General features: G+C 45.3%; 1 long non-coding RNA gene across 1 annotated transcript in view; it reads left to right on the top strand.

The window, feature by feature from the left end:
- Positions 1–1,800: 1,800 nt before the first annotated feature.
- LOC309611880 overlaps positions 1,801–14,579 on the top strand; it is a 37,386-nt gene continuing 24,607 nt past the window's right edge. The window contains exon 1 of the long non-coding RNA XR_014234809.1: positions 1,801–11,697. This is a non-coding gene — a long non-coding RNA (uncharacterized lncRNA). The remainder of the gene's footprint in view (positions 11,698–14,579) is intronic.

The raw sequence follows: 14,579 nt of genomic DNA, 5'->3' as shown, positions 1-14,579 counted from the left end.
TCCTGTTAAGGTAGCACATTGCAATGATAAGAAGATATCTGTTATAGAAATAAAGCAGAACTAAGAGGAGAAATTAGCATGGATACTCATCCTAAATTGGATATGAATTGTATGGCTTTTTATTTTTAAAATATTGGTACTTCCCAAATTGAAACTTTTCTACATTAAGGTAAAAAATATACATTTCAAAGCACCATTAAGGGTTTTGTGATCCTGGGTATTGCTTTACATATTTATGTTTTTGTTTTTGTTTTTTAATTAATTAATTTATTTTTGGCTGCGTTGGGTCTTCGTTGCTGCGCGCTGGCTTTCTCTAGTTGCGACGAGCGGGGGCTGCTCTTCATTGTGGTGCGTGGGCTTCTCATTGCGGTGGCTTCTCCTGTTGTGGAGCACGGGCTCGAGGCATGCGGGCTTCAGTAGTTGTGGCACACGGCTTCAGTAGTTGTGGCTCGCGGGCTCTAGAGCACAGGTTCAGTAGTTATGGCACACGGGCTTAGTTGCTCCGCGGCATGTGGGATCTTCCCAGACTAGGGCTCGAACCCGTGTACCCTGCATTGGCAGGTGGATTCTTAACCACTGTGCCACCAGGGAAGCCCCATATTTATGTTTTTTAAAATCATCTGCAATTTGACCATTTTAGGAGGCTTGTTAACAGTGAATTATGTCTCCATTCCCTCCCACAATACTGGATTGGTCCCTGAGGTGGAGCCAAGAAATCAGATTTTTTACAAAACTGCAAAGATAACCTATCTGCTAAGACGTGAGAATCACTATTCAAAGGGTTGTTCAAACAAAATAATGTATAGTTGTGGTGTGTTACCACCTGGTAAAAGCAGGTGTTTATCACAGGAGGCCCACAGGCTTAGAAGTATGACTAAGAAAAAGCAGATTAATTTCCACCTGCTTTTTTTTTTCTTTTAATTATATCTCAAAGCTCTTAATTTTTATTTTATTTATATTTATTTTTGGCTGTGTTGGGTCTTCGTTTCTGTGTGAGGGCTTTCTCTAGTTGCGGCAAGCGGGGGCCACTCTTCATGGCGCTGCGCGGGCCTCTCACTATTGCGGCATCTCTTTGTTGCGGAGCACAAGCTCCAGACACGCAGGCTCAGTAGTTGTGGCTCACAGGCCCAGTTGCTCCGCGGCATGTGGGATCTTCCCAGACCAGGGCTCGAACCCGTGTCCACTGCATTGGCAGGCAGATACTCAACTGCTGCGCCACCAGGGAAGCCCCCACCTGCTTTTTAAAAACAGTGGCTCTTAAAAACAGTTAAGTACAATAGTCAGATAAACTGACATTTAAAGAGAGGAAAAGTCTCGGGAAGAGTTTCTAGAAAGATCACTAGACTTTATAAAGACCTGTCTTCAGTGCTGTGATTTATCTGCTTTGTGACTTTGGGAAGTATGTGACTTAACCTCTGAACCTTAGTTTTCTCAAGTATGAATTATGAAAACAAGCTCTATCTTAAATGATTCTGGTTAGAATACAGTGAAATATATGGCCTAAAAACCTGTTAAGTATCATGCAAATGTTTGGAATAACTACTGTTTTTTTTCAATAATCCTGAACAACCCTTCACAACTTAATTTTGCTCTAAATTAAAGAATGACCAGAATGCTTTCAAAGTTTTATAAATCCTTCCTGGTCTTGATATGTACTGCTAAATCTTTAGGGGAATTAGGGCATGAAATCTGCTGTTTATCAAATGTTACTGTCTTGACCTTTGACCATAAGAAAGCTTTCATAATCTGCTACTATAGACATTTTACTTTGCTTTCAAAAATCGTCAGAGGTCCTATTTTTGTCCTACCATGGAGCAGAAGGAAGGGAAGGTTAAAAGTTCATTAAATACAACCTCAGGGATAAAGAAAAAAAGAAAAATTAAAAGCATACATTTTTTTCTCCCCGGTCAGACAAATTTACTTTTTTTTTTTTTTTTAAAGGAATTCCTTTATTTTTATTATTATTTATTTATTTATTTATTTTTGGCTGTGTTGGGTCTTCATTGCTGTGCGAGGGCTTTCTCTAGTTGCGGCAAGCGGGGGCCACTCTTCATCGCGGTGCGCGGGCCTCTCACTATCGCGGCCTCTCTTGTTGTGGAGCACAAGCTCCAGACGCGCAGGCTCAGCAGTTGTGGCTCACGGGCCCATTTGCTCCGCGGCATGTGGGATCTTCCCGGACCAGGGCTCGAACCCGTGTCCCCTGCATTGGCAGGCAGATTCTCAACCACTGCGCCACCAGGGAAGTCCCCCAAATTTACTTTTCGAAAAGAATCCTGCAAGAATTTCCACTAAAATTCCACTAGTTACTTTTCAGATCCAATTTTCTTTCTCCCGTGTTTGCCTCAGCCTATTTCACACTACTGCTATAATAGTGTTAGTTCAATTTTTAAAGAACCCTAAAATTATGAGAAACCATTTATATACCAGATCATCTCATTTTAATCCTACTCTGGTAATTTGCCCTAAAGATGAACAAGTCATCTCTCAGCCCTGGATTTCTAGTAAAGTACATACATAGACAGATTTTGTGTAATAATTAAAAAAACTTGTATCCAGAGCAAAGCCCAGCTTTGAAAAAAGGTATTGACCAGAGGTTTTCAGAGATTGGTGCAGTTTGAGAAACCTCACTGGTGTGCCCCTGAGTCAGGACGTTGGCTTCAGTTGTCCCCCAGAATTTCATTCGTCTTCCATTAACTGTTGGAGTGCCATGGAGTAAGCTGTCAGCATCTGGCACACTACCTTCTCACCTGACCCGCTCTCTACCTGTAGCCCTCCCAGAAAATACTGGGCAAAGTGGAGGCAATACTACGAAAGCGTGAAATCCGTGAGTATTCTCTGTCCCTAGCTAAGCCACCTCCCTTCCCCCAGCCTCTAAGCCAACTGGAAGGTGCTCAGAGGCATTTCTGAAACCTGCCAGTATGCCAAAAGGAGTCAGAGGTATTTCCACCCCTTTCCTAAGAAAGTCTTAGGTCCTGTTTCAGAGTAGGCTCCTTAGAAATTGAGTTTCAAAGATGGGGGCGCGGGGTCTTTTTAAGGACTTGAGTAATAAGGAGTAAAAGAGTCGAGTGGTCCCACTGAAGAAAAAATGTTTGTTAATATAAAATTAGCTGAAACCCATGCTACCGGAAAAGCGCCAGTAGGTGGCAGGAGTATGCAGGATATTCAGTTCTTAAGTGCCAGTCTGGCCTGCCTTGGAAAAGAGTTAATATCTGGGGCAGTCTGTTACTGTTGTTAATAGTCAGCTAACCTGAAGCGAGAGGCGATTTCACTCCAGTGGCGTAGAATTGCGGGGGGTCAGATGAAATCGTACGTGAGAAACTGCCCTAGAAACTATGAATTACTATACAAGTAATAGTACTATTTCCAGATTTTTGTGGTAAGTGATTTTTTTTCCGCCATGTTTGTTTTAGTATCTAAAGCTTTAGCTTGCATAACTTCAAAATTTTTTTTCAACAACTATTTTTTGATATTGTCTTTTATTTTGACAATGACAGCCTGAGGTCACAGGAACATCACAGTGTGACTTTGAAGTTAACCTCTTGAAGCCTCATTTCCTCAACTTTAAAAAAATATGGAAACTAATTTCTAGAGAACGTGTGAAAACTATAAGCCATACAGTATTCTAAAAATAAAACATTTCTATAAATTGAGTGAGGTTCAATGAGTTATTTAATTAGCTTAGGCTCCAGTTGCTAGAAGGTATTTGCTCATTCATTTATCCGTATTCAGCAATATTTGAGTGCCTATTACGTGTGTCAGGCAATGTGCTAGTCATTAGTCAGCAACACCTGGCACCTACTTCCCCGCAGCCTTACGAAGGATGTTTGCAAAGCCCAGTAAAAATCCTCAAAGCCACTGTATCAATACTGACTGTATTCCTGCTACAGGAAATGAAGACATTGAGCATAGGGTTGTACAAGCTCATAAAGCAGAATAAAAGGCCTTCGTTCTTCCAGCAATTAAGTTCTAAGTTTGAAAAGAGGAAACCTACCAGTTTAAATGGAAATAACAGAAATCATCTTTCCATGTGCAGTGGACTCTGAAATTGGATTAACCTTACATTCTAAAATGAGCTTCATCTGTCTCCCTTCCAGAAGCAAATGTAAATCAGCATTTTCAGGGCACATGGAGAAAAGAAGGAACACCAGCTCACCTCCACAGACATGCCAAGTAGAGGACTTCCGTAACAGTGAAAGGCAGGGGCCAAGGCTCAGAGCCTTTGCACAAGAAACGGCCCAGGTAAAGTGTTCTTTTAAGTTGGATTGGGGGAGAAGAAAGGCAAAGGTGAAAGAATTGTAAACTCCTAGATTTAGGCATTGTCTGATTAGTGATCTCAAACTCAGATGCCTTTGGATGCCAGACAGTTCATTAAAATAAGGAAAGTGGGCCTGGTGTAAGACTGCTGAAAGGGGTGGTTATAGAGTGAAGAGGCGAGCATATACCAGTTAAAGACAGACGCTTGGTTTAAGTCAACTTAAACAAAATAGCTGGCCAAACACAGCTTATTCTTTACACCTTAGGGGCTCCTGCTTACATCCCTCACCTAGTCCAACCTCTCATTTTAAACATTTTGAAACTACAGCCAGGAGAGGTGAAGTGACTAAGGCACGTTCTCTCTAAGTAGTAGAGAGAAGACTGTTTTAGGTGAGGCGTTTCAACACAACAGAGAGCACCACAGAGTATGCTAGAGGTCAGACACGTTACTCATATTTCAGAGGAGACTTGGGAGGCAGACTGCCTAAGACCATGGACTCCGTTGCCAGAGGGCCTGTGCCTGAATCTCAGCTCTAACACTTAAGAACTGCGTGCCCTCGAGCAAGTTTCTTAACCTTTCTGTGCCTTGGCTTCCTCATCTCTAAAATGGGGATAATAATTGTACTAACTCCATAGGGCTGTGGTGAGGATAAAATGAGTTAATATGTGGAAAGTACTTAGACCTGTGATTGGCCCATAGGTATTATCAATTCTGTTTCCAGATGAGGAAACACATGCTTAGAGGTCAAGGCCACACAGCTTTACTAGAGGTCAAAAATCTGCATGGGCACGCACACACACACACACAGCTGGCATGGAACTCCCTCTCAGACATACTTCAAAGCCTGACCTCCTGAGCTTCACATCTGCAATGACCAATGAGAAGGAAAGGGGGGTCCAGAGCAGAGGCCGGAGCTCTGTGGCCAGTTTGATTGTTCTACTTTTTAGGAGTAATGTAGGTTTCCAGAAAAGCAAGCACAGGGATGAGGCAGTTATATCAGTGTTTCTCAAACTTCAGCATGTATTGGAACTAACTGCAGAGTGTGTGAAGACACAGAGTGCTGGCATCTTGCACAGGGTTTCTGAGTCAGCAGGTCTGGGATGGGGCCCAAGAATTTGCATTTCTAACGAGTTTCGAGGCAATGCTGAGGCTGATGGTCCAAGGACCATACTTTGAAAAACACTGATGAATTTCTTCTGATCCTCAGTGTCATCTCATGAGCTTGGCATTTTCTCCATTTTACAGCGGAGAAAACCAAGATCAGAGAACATGGCTGACTCACCCAATATCATACCGTTGGAGCTGGGTCTTGAATCAAGTTGGTCTGACACTGAAGCCTATGCTTTCTCTACCTCACCATGTGACATGAGGTGTGGGCAGTTATTCTCTGCCAGGCACAGAGCTACGGGCCAGAGGCATAAGGAAGGTTAGGGCTCTGTCGTGGGCTGGAGTGTGCAGGTGGAGAAGATGTGAGGGAGACTTCCCTGGAGAAGAGAAGGCCCTCCTACTGGTTCCTACCATCTTCTCTCCTAGTTCACCAAGTGCCCTACCTGCCCTGCATTCACAGCCACTGAGTCTGACTAGGTCACATCCCTGACACTGCCTTCATTAGCTTCCCAGTTCCTGCTCCCTGTAAGGCCCCATCAGCCTCCACAAGCTCACTGCCCCCAAAGCTTCAGTCACCTTAAGTTCTTGTCCACCCCCAAAAGTGACATGCTTTCTCCAGCTTGCTGTGCTGTGTTCAGGTTTCCATTCGACTGGGATGCCCACCCCCTTCTTGTCCTGGAACACCCCTCCTTGTCCTGGAAGACTCGGCAGCCCTGACCACCATCCCTCAGTCCCACCAGTGTGGGTTATGTGCTCCTCCTGTACCTTCCCGAGAATACCTGGCTTACCTCTTTCATAGCACTTGTGTACATTGTTGGGTAATTATATATTTACCAATCTATTTCTCCTTCTACACTAAATTTCTAGTCTAAACCAACTTTTATCTGTAAGTCCTCAGGGGCTATTACAGTATACGGTACAGAGTGGTGGGGCAGTGGTCCCAAAACTTAGCTGCACATTAGAATCACCTGGGGATCTTTTTAAAATTCTGAAGCCCAGGCCACACTCCAGACCAATTAAATCACAGTCTCTGAAGATGAGATAGGATATCAGAATTTTTTTCAACTCTCCCCAGGTGATTCCAACGTACAGACAAGCTTAGGAAGCACTGAAGTAGAGTTTCAGGATGCAGGATGGACGGATGGATGGATGGATGGATGGATGGATGAATGGGTGGATAATCAAGTTGAAGTTTAAATAAGAGTACCAGGCAGAGAGTGGTAGAAGATTTTCAAAAAAAGTAACAGCATAAGCAAAAGTTCAGGAATTTGAATTTTATGCCGTAGGTAGATGGAAATCATTGAAAGATAATAAGTGGAAGGGTGAAACAAACAAATATGTTTTTTAGGCCAGTTGGCAACTGTGAGATCTTATTGGAGTGGGGAGAGGCTGGAGACAGAAAAAAAGTGAGTTTTCTGCTTCACCCTCCTTCTAGAGACTGGCCTCTGGGAGGCTGCTGAACTTTCCAGAGAGGCAGCCCAAGTGAAGCTTGATTGTGGGAGCACTCGTGGCTACTGGGGCGGGGTTGGTGGCTTGTCATCGCCAGACGCTGTGAAACTAGGACCCAAATCCAGGTTTTTCTGCCTCTGAGTCTCATAACTCTTTATACTTCAAATTATCAGCCCCTCCAGGTGGCTTCTGACTCCATAACCTGCTGTGAAAGTAAAACTTGACAAACTCAAACGCAAAAGCAAGCAGACATTAGATCATCAGCGGCCACTAATAATCAAAGCTGAACCTGCCAGTTAAACAATTAGCTCTGGGGATCAAACTGCAAAGAAAAGCAATGATGAAGCCATCAATTATACTCTCCAGTTTTATCTTCTAGTTAATCGGTCCATCCATCAGCTCTCTGATACTCTAGTGGTTATCCTCTGCGTTGGGTTTCCCTGGGTCCCCCAGGAGGCTGCCCACCCTGCTGCACCCCATTTTACCTGAAACCAAGTTGTCCTCTGGCCAGTGTCTTTCCTTCTCCCCATTCCACAGACTAGTGATGGAGGTGGGGAGGAATGTGTGAACTGGAGTCGAAGGACTTCACACACTTGGTCTTCTGCTTTCCCAGCCACATGTAGAGAAGGTCCCAAGCATTCACCTGGGAGGACTAATCAGGCCCCATGCATCTGGTCTGTTTTTTATCTTTTTTCCCCGTTCTTCCCCTCCTCGTAAAATTTTCTCTCTCCCTTCTCCTTTTTTGTTTATTATTCCTCCCACTCCCTTTCCTTTTCCCCTGCCACCACCCTCTTAAGCTTATGACCACTTCTCTCCCATTTGTCTACCTGTTAGCTTCCTACCCCAGGGGTACCACACTCAGATTTTGCCCTGGGCAGGAGCACCTAGCCCGGGAGGAAAGTAAGGACTGAGCTTGCTAAGCCCAGCACCTGCAGAACTACAGCCTCCCAGAGGGGGTGTCTTCTGATAGATACAAAGGCACTGGATAGGCTGGCTACCTCAGAGTTCTTTGTATTCTTCTTTCTGTATCTTTCTCCTCTGTTCTGGAGCAATGCAGTGGGGTGGACAGAGCATGGGCTCTGGAGTCCCCTTTGTTCAAATCCTGGCTCTGCCATTTACTGGTTCTGTAAACTTGACTATGTTATTTGACCTCTCTGAGCTTCAGTTTCCTCATCTGTGTCCACCTCCTTGGTTGTTAGCTCTAAATGCCTAGGAAGGCATTCAGCATAGTGAACACAGAACAAAGTCTTGAATGCTGACTCAACCACTTATCAGCCATGTGACCTCACTATCTAACCTCCCTAAGTCCCAATTTCCTAACCTCTTCCATGGGTGATAACAGGACCAAACTGGTAGGGTTGTGAAGATAAACGACATAACTCAGGGAAAGTACTTAGCACCTGGACACATAGTAAGCATGCAGTAATTGCAAATTGTTGCTCTGTTTGATGTTATATATTATTCGCACACTACCTAGTACATGGTAGGTGCTTGCTGTAGCCAGCCTCTAAGATGGCACCAGGGATCCTCACCTTCTGGAATTCATATCCTCATGTAGTTTACTCCCACACTGAATCACAGCTAGTTTGTGTGACTATCATGCAAGTGACAGTGTGTGACTTCCAGGGCCAAGTCGTAAAAACCATCTGAGCTTCCACTTCACCTTCTTGAATCACTTGCTCCGGGGGATGTCAGTCTCCAATGCCATGAGATCAGGCAAGCAGCTGTGGAGAGGCCCCCATGCAGAGGCACTGAGGCCCCCTGCGAACAGCCAGCGCAAACTTGCCAGCCATTTTAATGCACCACCTCTGAAGTGAGTCCCTCAGATGGCTGCAGGCCTGGCTGACATCTCATGGCAACATGATGGGAGACCTGGAGCCAGAACTGCCCAGCCGCACCAAATCCCTGACCCATAGAAACAGTATTGTTTTCTGAAGCCACTCATTTTTTCTGCAGCAATAGTTACCTAATACAGTACTTTTTAAAAAAAGTCAGTCTCCTCTCCCAAGTGAGAAACAACAAGTTGGCATGGCTGTCTGCAGAGCCACGCAGTCTAGCATGTGACCAGCAGGGGGCGCCATTGGACCATTTTCTTATCTGGCATTTCTTTTCCCTCAAGCAGTGGGCGCACCTGGGTCTGGCCACAGGAAATGCCAGACCTCCCAGGAAACAGGCCAGCCACCTCAGGCCCCTGCTCCCCATGGACAGAGCTGATGGCAGTCCCTGGGGAACAACCAGGCCCAAGAATCGGCTCAGAGTAGATCCCTTACCCGTGTAGCTAGGAAGCCCAGAGAACGGCTCAGAACCCTGCTTCTCCCACTTCACAGCTTTAAAGCAAGTTCTGGGCAGGTTTGAATACAACTCCCCAGTGGCCAGAGAAGCTCCGGTTCTTGGGCTTGAGCAAAGACCCTGATCACGGGTGCTGTGGCCACAAGGCACCACTGGGGAAGGGTTTGTATGTCTTGTCCAAGTGACTCATTCGCCACTGAGAAGAAAGGGCCAAAGAGAGCCTAGCCCGAGTGACAGGCCGTGTTCCCTCTGCTGTGCTGGTGCACCGCAGCCCCCCACCCTGCCAGTGAGCACACCTCATGGTCAGCCTATGAGAAAATCCTGCTGCAGGAGGGCAGTTGACACTGTCCTTGTGCCCGAGGTTTTGGAACCCCTCATCACATATTTGCAGACCCAGGCCCAGCCTCAAGGAGTGCAGGCCTGTCAGCTGGGTCTGCCCCAGCCGTAGAAGAGCTGGAAACCAGGGACCAGCCAGCCAGCCAGCCTAAGAGAGGGCCCGCAAGCTGGAGACAGCTGGGGTCAGAGTGCAGTGCCCTAGTTCCTGCTGGGAGGTGAGAGATGGGTCGGACAGCTAAGCACCCCTCCTTGCTCTCCTCATCCTTCAGAAAGTACAGAGAGCCCTGATGGCCCTCATCTCCTCTGAGGCTGAGACTCGGGGTATCAAAGGCCTTCCTGGTTCTTCTGCTACATCTTCCTGGCCCTGGAGAGGCAGAGCTTTGTGGGGGAGGGTAGAAAGGGCTAGAACATATCCTGGATACTTTGCCTCATTCCTTGTTGGTGATGGGGTCAAGGTAGGGGCTGGGGGTGAGAGGGTGAAGATTAATGTACCAGGAGTTGACTGATCCCTGATATCTACTCCCCCTGCCCTTAGAACTGGATAGGAGGCAGAACCACACTCCAGGGGGCTTGTGAAAATGTCAGGAAGGCACCTTTTTTCTTCTGATGTAGTGTGCTTAAGCATTTACACATTGAGCTACATACATATAAGTAATATTATATGTTGCTTTTTATTTCTCCTTTTTATTGCAGGGTGTTATTTTGAATTCTTTGAAATTATGCACATAGATAGGTGTTAATAATTATGAGCTTCAACACTGTAAAGGGGCACATGATGGTTAATTTTATGTGTCAGCTTGACAGGGCTAAGGGATGCCTAGATAGCTGGTTTCTGGTTGTATCTGTGAGGGTGTTTCTGGAAGAGATTAGCATTTGAATCAGTAGATCAGTGGTAGACTGAGTAAAGAAGATCCACCCTCACCAATGTGGGCGGGCATCATCCAATCCCTTGCGGGCCTGAATAGAACAAAAAAGGCGAAGGAAGGGCAATTCCCTCTCTCTCCTTGAGCTGGGACATCCATCTTCTGTCCTCAGACATCAGAGCTCCTGGTTCTCAGGCCTTTAGACTTGGACTGAATGATACCACCAGCTGCGCTGGCTCTCCAGCTTGCAGATGGCATATCTCAGCCTCCATAATCACATGATCCAATTCCCATAACAAATCTCCTCCTGTATATCTACATATATCCTATTGGTTCTGTTTCTCTGGAGAACCTTGACTAATACAAAGCATTAAAATGGTTATAAAAGAGAGGCATTGGGTTTGATTGTGTTGAGAAGCACTGCTGTAGAGGGATTGATTATTGCCTCAGCTCGTCCCTTGACAATTCAGTTCTATAAGAGGCACTCATTTCTTAGGCTCCAAAATGATGCTATCAGTTAGCCTTATGTAGCTCTGATTAGAAAAGGTAGAGATAGTACTTTAACCTTTAGCCAGATACACATTTTGAGCCTATCCTTGTATCAGCCCCATTGTCAAGACACTGTGATAGCTATTCCTTATTAGATGTCTACTAGGTTTAGGTGCCTTCATTCTGCAGGTGAAATAGCTACAGCTCAGAGAGGTGAAACACCTTGCCCTAGGAAGCTCAGCTAGCAAGTAATGGAAGAGATCATCCTGCTTGATCTGAAGGCTGTGTTTATCACACCAAGCCCTGGTGCTTCTAAGAACAAACTTGCACTTGACAGGTGCTATAGGTTGCATATTTGTACCCCTCCAAAATTCATATATGAAACCTAATCCCCAATATGATGGTATTAGGAGGTGAGGCCTTTGGGATGAGCATAGGTCATGAGGGTGGAGCCCACGTGAATGGGATTAGTGCCTTATAAAAGATATCCCAGAGAGCTCCTTTGCCCCTTCCACCTTGTGAGGACACAGCAAGAAGACAGCCATCTATGAGCCAGAAGCAGGCTCTTGCCAGACACCAGACCTGCTGGCTCCTTGATCTTGGACTTTCCAGCTTCCAGAAGTGTGAGAAATAAAATTTTATTGTTTAAGCTACCCACTCTGTGTATTCTTGTTATAGGAGCCCAAATGGACTAAGAAGACACCAGGTTCCAACTTGTTTGGGGAAGCCCCCAGTTGACAAGAAGTGTGGTTCCGTAGTTATTGTCACAAAGTATCCCAAAGCTGATCTTCTCCATCCTGGATGTTGCACTGGGACCCTCACCCTCACCAGATCTCAGTCCCAGCAGTGAGAGAAAGTCCAGTCCCTGTGAAGATCTGTGATTAGATGACTGAACCCACTCTCTGCCCAGTGAGTTGCTTTCCCTCTCCAGATACGCCACATTGTTATTGTACAAGAGCATATGTTGTAATATTTGATAGAGTTAATCACGTTCGTTTCTTTCGTTTTCAGAATTTTCCTTTCACACAGCAGGCACTCAATAAATTTTAAAAAAAATTTATTTTATATTTAAGTATAGTTGATTTACAATGTGTTAGTTTCAAGTGTACAGCAAAGTGATTCAGTTACACACATACATATTGTATATTCTTTTTCAGATTCTTTTCCTCTATAGGTTATTACAGAGTATTGAGAAGAATTCCTTGTGCTATAGCGTAGGTCCTTATTAGTTATCTATTTTATATATAGTAGTGTGTATATGTTAATCCCAACCTCCTAATTTATCCCTCCCCCGCACCTTTCCCCTTTGGTAACCATAAGTTTGTTTTCTAAGTCTGTGAGTCTGTTTCTGTTTTGTAAATAAGTTCATTTGTAACATTTTTTAGATTCCATATATAAGCGATGTCATATGATATTTGTCTTTCTCTGACTTCACTTAGTATGATAATCTCTAGGCCCATCCATGTTGCTGCAAATGGCATTATTTCATTCCTTTTTTATGGCTGAGTAATATTCCATTGTATATATGTACCACATCATCTGTCAGTTGACATTTAGGTTGCTTCCATGTCTTGGCCATTGTAAATAGTGCTGCAATGAGCATAGGGGTGCATGTCTCTTTTCGAATTATGGTTTTCTCTGGATATATGCCCAGGAGTGGGATTGCTGGATCATATGGTAGTTCTATTTTCACTTTTTTAAGGAGCCTCCATACTGTTCTCCATAGTGGCTGTACCAGTTTACATTCCCACCAACAGTGTAGAAGGGTTCCCTTTTCTCCACACACTCTCTAGTATTTATTGTTTATAGACTTTTTGATGATGGCCATTCTGACCGGTGTAAGGTGATAACTCATTGTAGGTTTTTTTTTTTAAATAAATGTATTTATTTATTTATTTATTTATTTTTGGCTGTGTTGGGTCTTCATTGCTGTGCGCAGCCTTTCTCTAGTTGCGGCGAGTGAAGGCTACTCTTCGCTGCAGTGCGAGGGTTTCTCATTGCAGTGACTTCTCTTGTTGCGGAGCATGGGTTCTAGGCGTGCGGGCTTCACTAGTTGTGGCACTTGGGCTCAGTAGTTGTGGCTTGTGGGCTCTAGAGCACAGACTCAGTAGTTGTGGCGCACGGGCTTAGTTGCTCCACGGCATGTGGGATCTTCCTGCATCAGGGCTCGAACCCGTGTCCCCTGAATTGGCAGGCAGATTCTTTTTTTTTTTTTTAATAAAGGGGTACTTTTTTTTTTTTTTAAGGAACTCCTTTATTCATTTATTTATTTTTGGCTGTGTTGGGTCTTCGTTTCTGTGCGAGGGCTTTCTCTAGTTGCAGCAAGTGGGGGCCACTCTTCATCGCGGTGCGCGGGCCTCTCACTATCACGGCCTTTCTTGTTGCGGAGCACAGGCTCCAGACGCGCAGGCTCAGTAGTTGTGGCTCACGGGCCTAGTTGCTCCGCGGCATGTGGGATCTTCCCAGACCAGAGCTCGAACCCGTGTCCCCTGCATCGGCAGGCAGATTCTCAACCACTGCGCCACCAGGGAAGCCCGGCAGGCAGATTCTTAACCACTGCGCCACCAGGGAAGTCCCTCATTGTAGTTTTGATTTGCATTTCTCTAATAATTAGCGACGTTGAGCATCTTTTCATGTGAATATATATATTTTTAATTTGTTTATTTTGGGCTGCATTGGGTCTTCGTTGCTGCGTGTGGGCTTTCTCTAGTTGCGGTGAGCGGGGGCTACTCTTCGTTGTTGTGCGCGGGCTTCTCATTGCGGTGGCTTCTCTTGTTGCAGAGCACGGGCTCTAGGCGCATGGGCTTCAGTAGTTGTGGCTCGCGGGGTCTAGAGCGTAGGCTCAATAGTTGTGGTGCATGGGTTTAGTTGCTCCACGGCATGTGGGATCTTCCCAGAGCAGGGCTCGAACCCATGTCCCCTGCGTTGGCAGGCAGGTTCTTAACCACTGCGCCACCAGGGAAGCCCCAATGTGAATATTTTTATAAATGAGTGCTTCAAGGGTGTTATGGTCGTAGTGGCATGATAAAACTAAATAGATAAAAACAAATGGTGCCATAGGAATATATTCATTCAACAAGTAATGACTGAGCACCTGCTACATGTAAGGCATTGTGCTAAGTGCTGTGGAAGATCCTAAAGTAAGTGAGCAACAGATACCCTCCCCGGGTACCAAATGTAAAGTACTTTATAAAACAACCCTTGTCTTCATCTCCACTTTCAAGGCACACAGAATGAAGTAGAGACCTGCGTCGACCAGCTGGACAAGGCGTATAGAAACTGAAGCTCAATACAATTCTAGGTTGTTATTCAGGTAGAAATGCACAGCAGTGTGCAAAATGGAGAGTGTTCTGAAACCATGGAGACGTTGGGGTGCTTCCTTCTGCCCTAGGGAAGAAAGTGGGGAGCTGTGAGAATCAGAGTGGTAGGCTTTGAGGAGAAGCTGGACACATGTTTTTAGGAAAATGACCCAAAAAGGAGCTCCCGAGATTATCCATGTGAGGTTGATGAATGCCTCCACCCCAGGGACACTCACCTTTCCAATCCCTAGTCTCGTCAGGGTGCTCTTACCTGCAGTAGGTAAGAGCAAGGGCAATCAGCGGAGGCTCCATCAGCCCGCGATGAAGAGGACCCCCAAAGAAAAATGTTTAGAAAACCATATGGGCCCCCTCTATGTGAACAGTCTGTCAGAAATGTCTGCCTCCTTACAAAGAAACAAACTAGTCCCAACAGATCTTAATAGCTTCACGAGCTTCTGCGCAGTCAGGAAATTGATTTTCTGTTCTCTCCTG

This window comes from Balaenoptera borealis, assembly GCF_965194805.1.
Source record: "Balaenoptera borealis genome assembly, chromosome: 15".
NCBI classification, from domain to species: domain Eukaryota; kingdom Metazoa; phylum Chordata; class Mammalia; order Artiodactyla; family Balaenopteridae; genus Balaenoptera; species Balaenoptera borealis.
The sequence above is the reverse complement of the archived record's forward strand: the minus strand, read 5'-3'. Positions and strand labels throughout refer to the sequence as shown.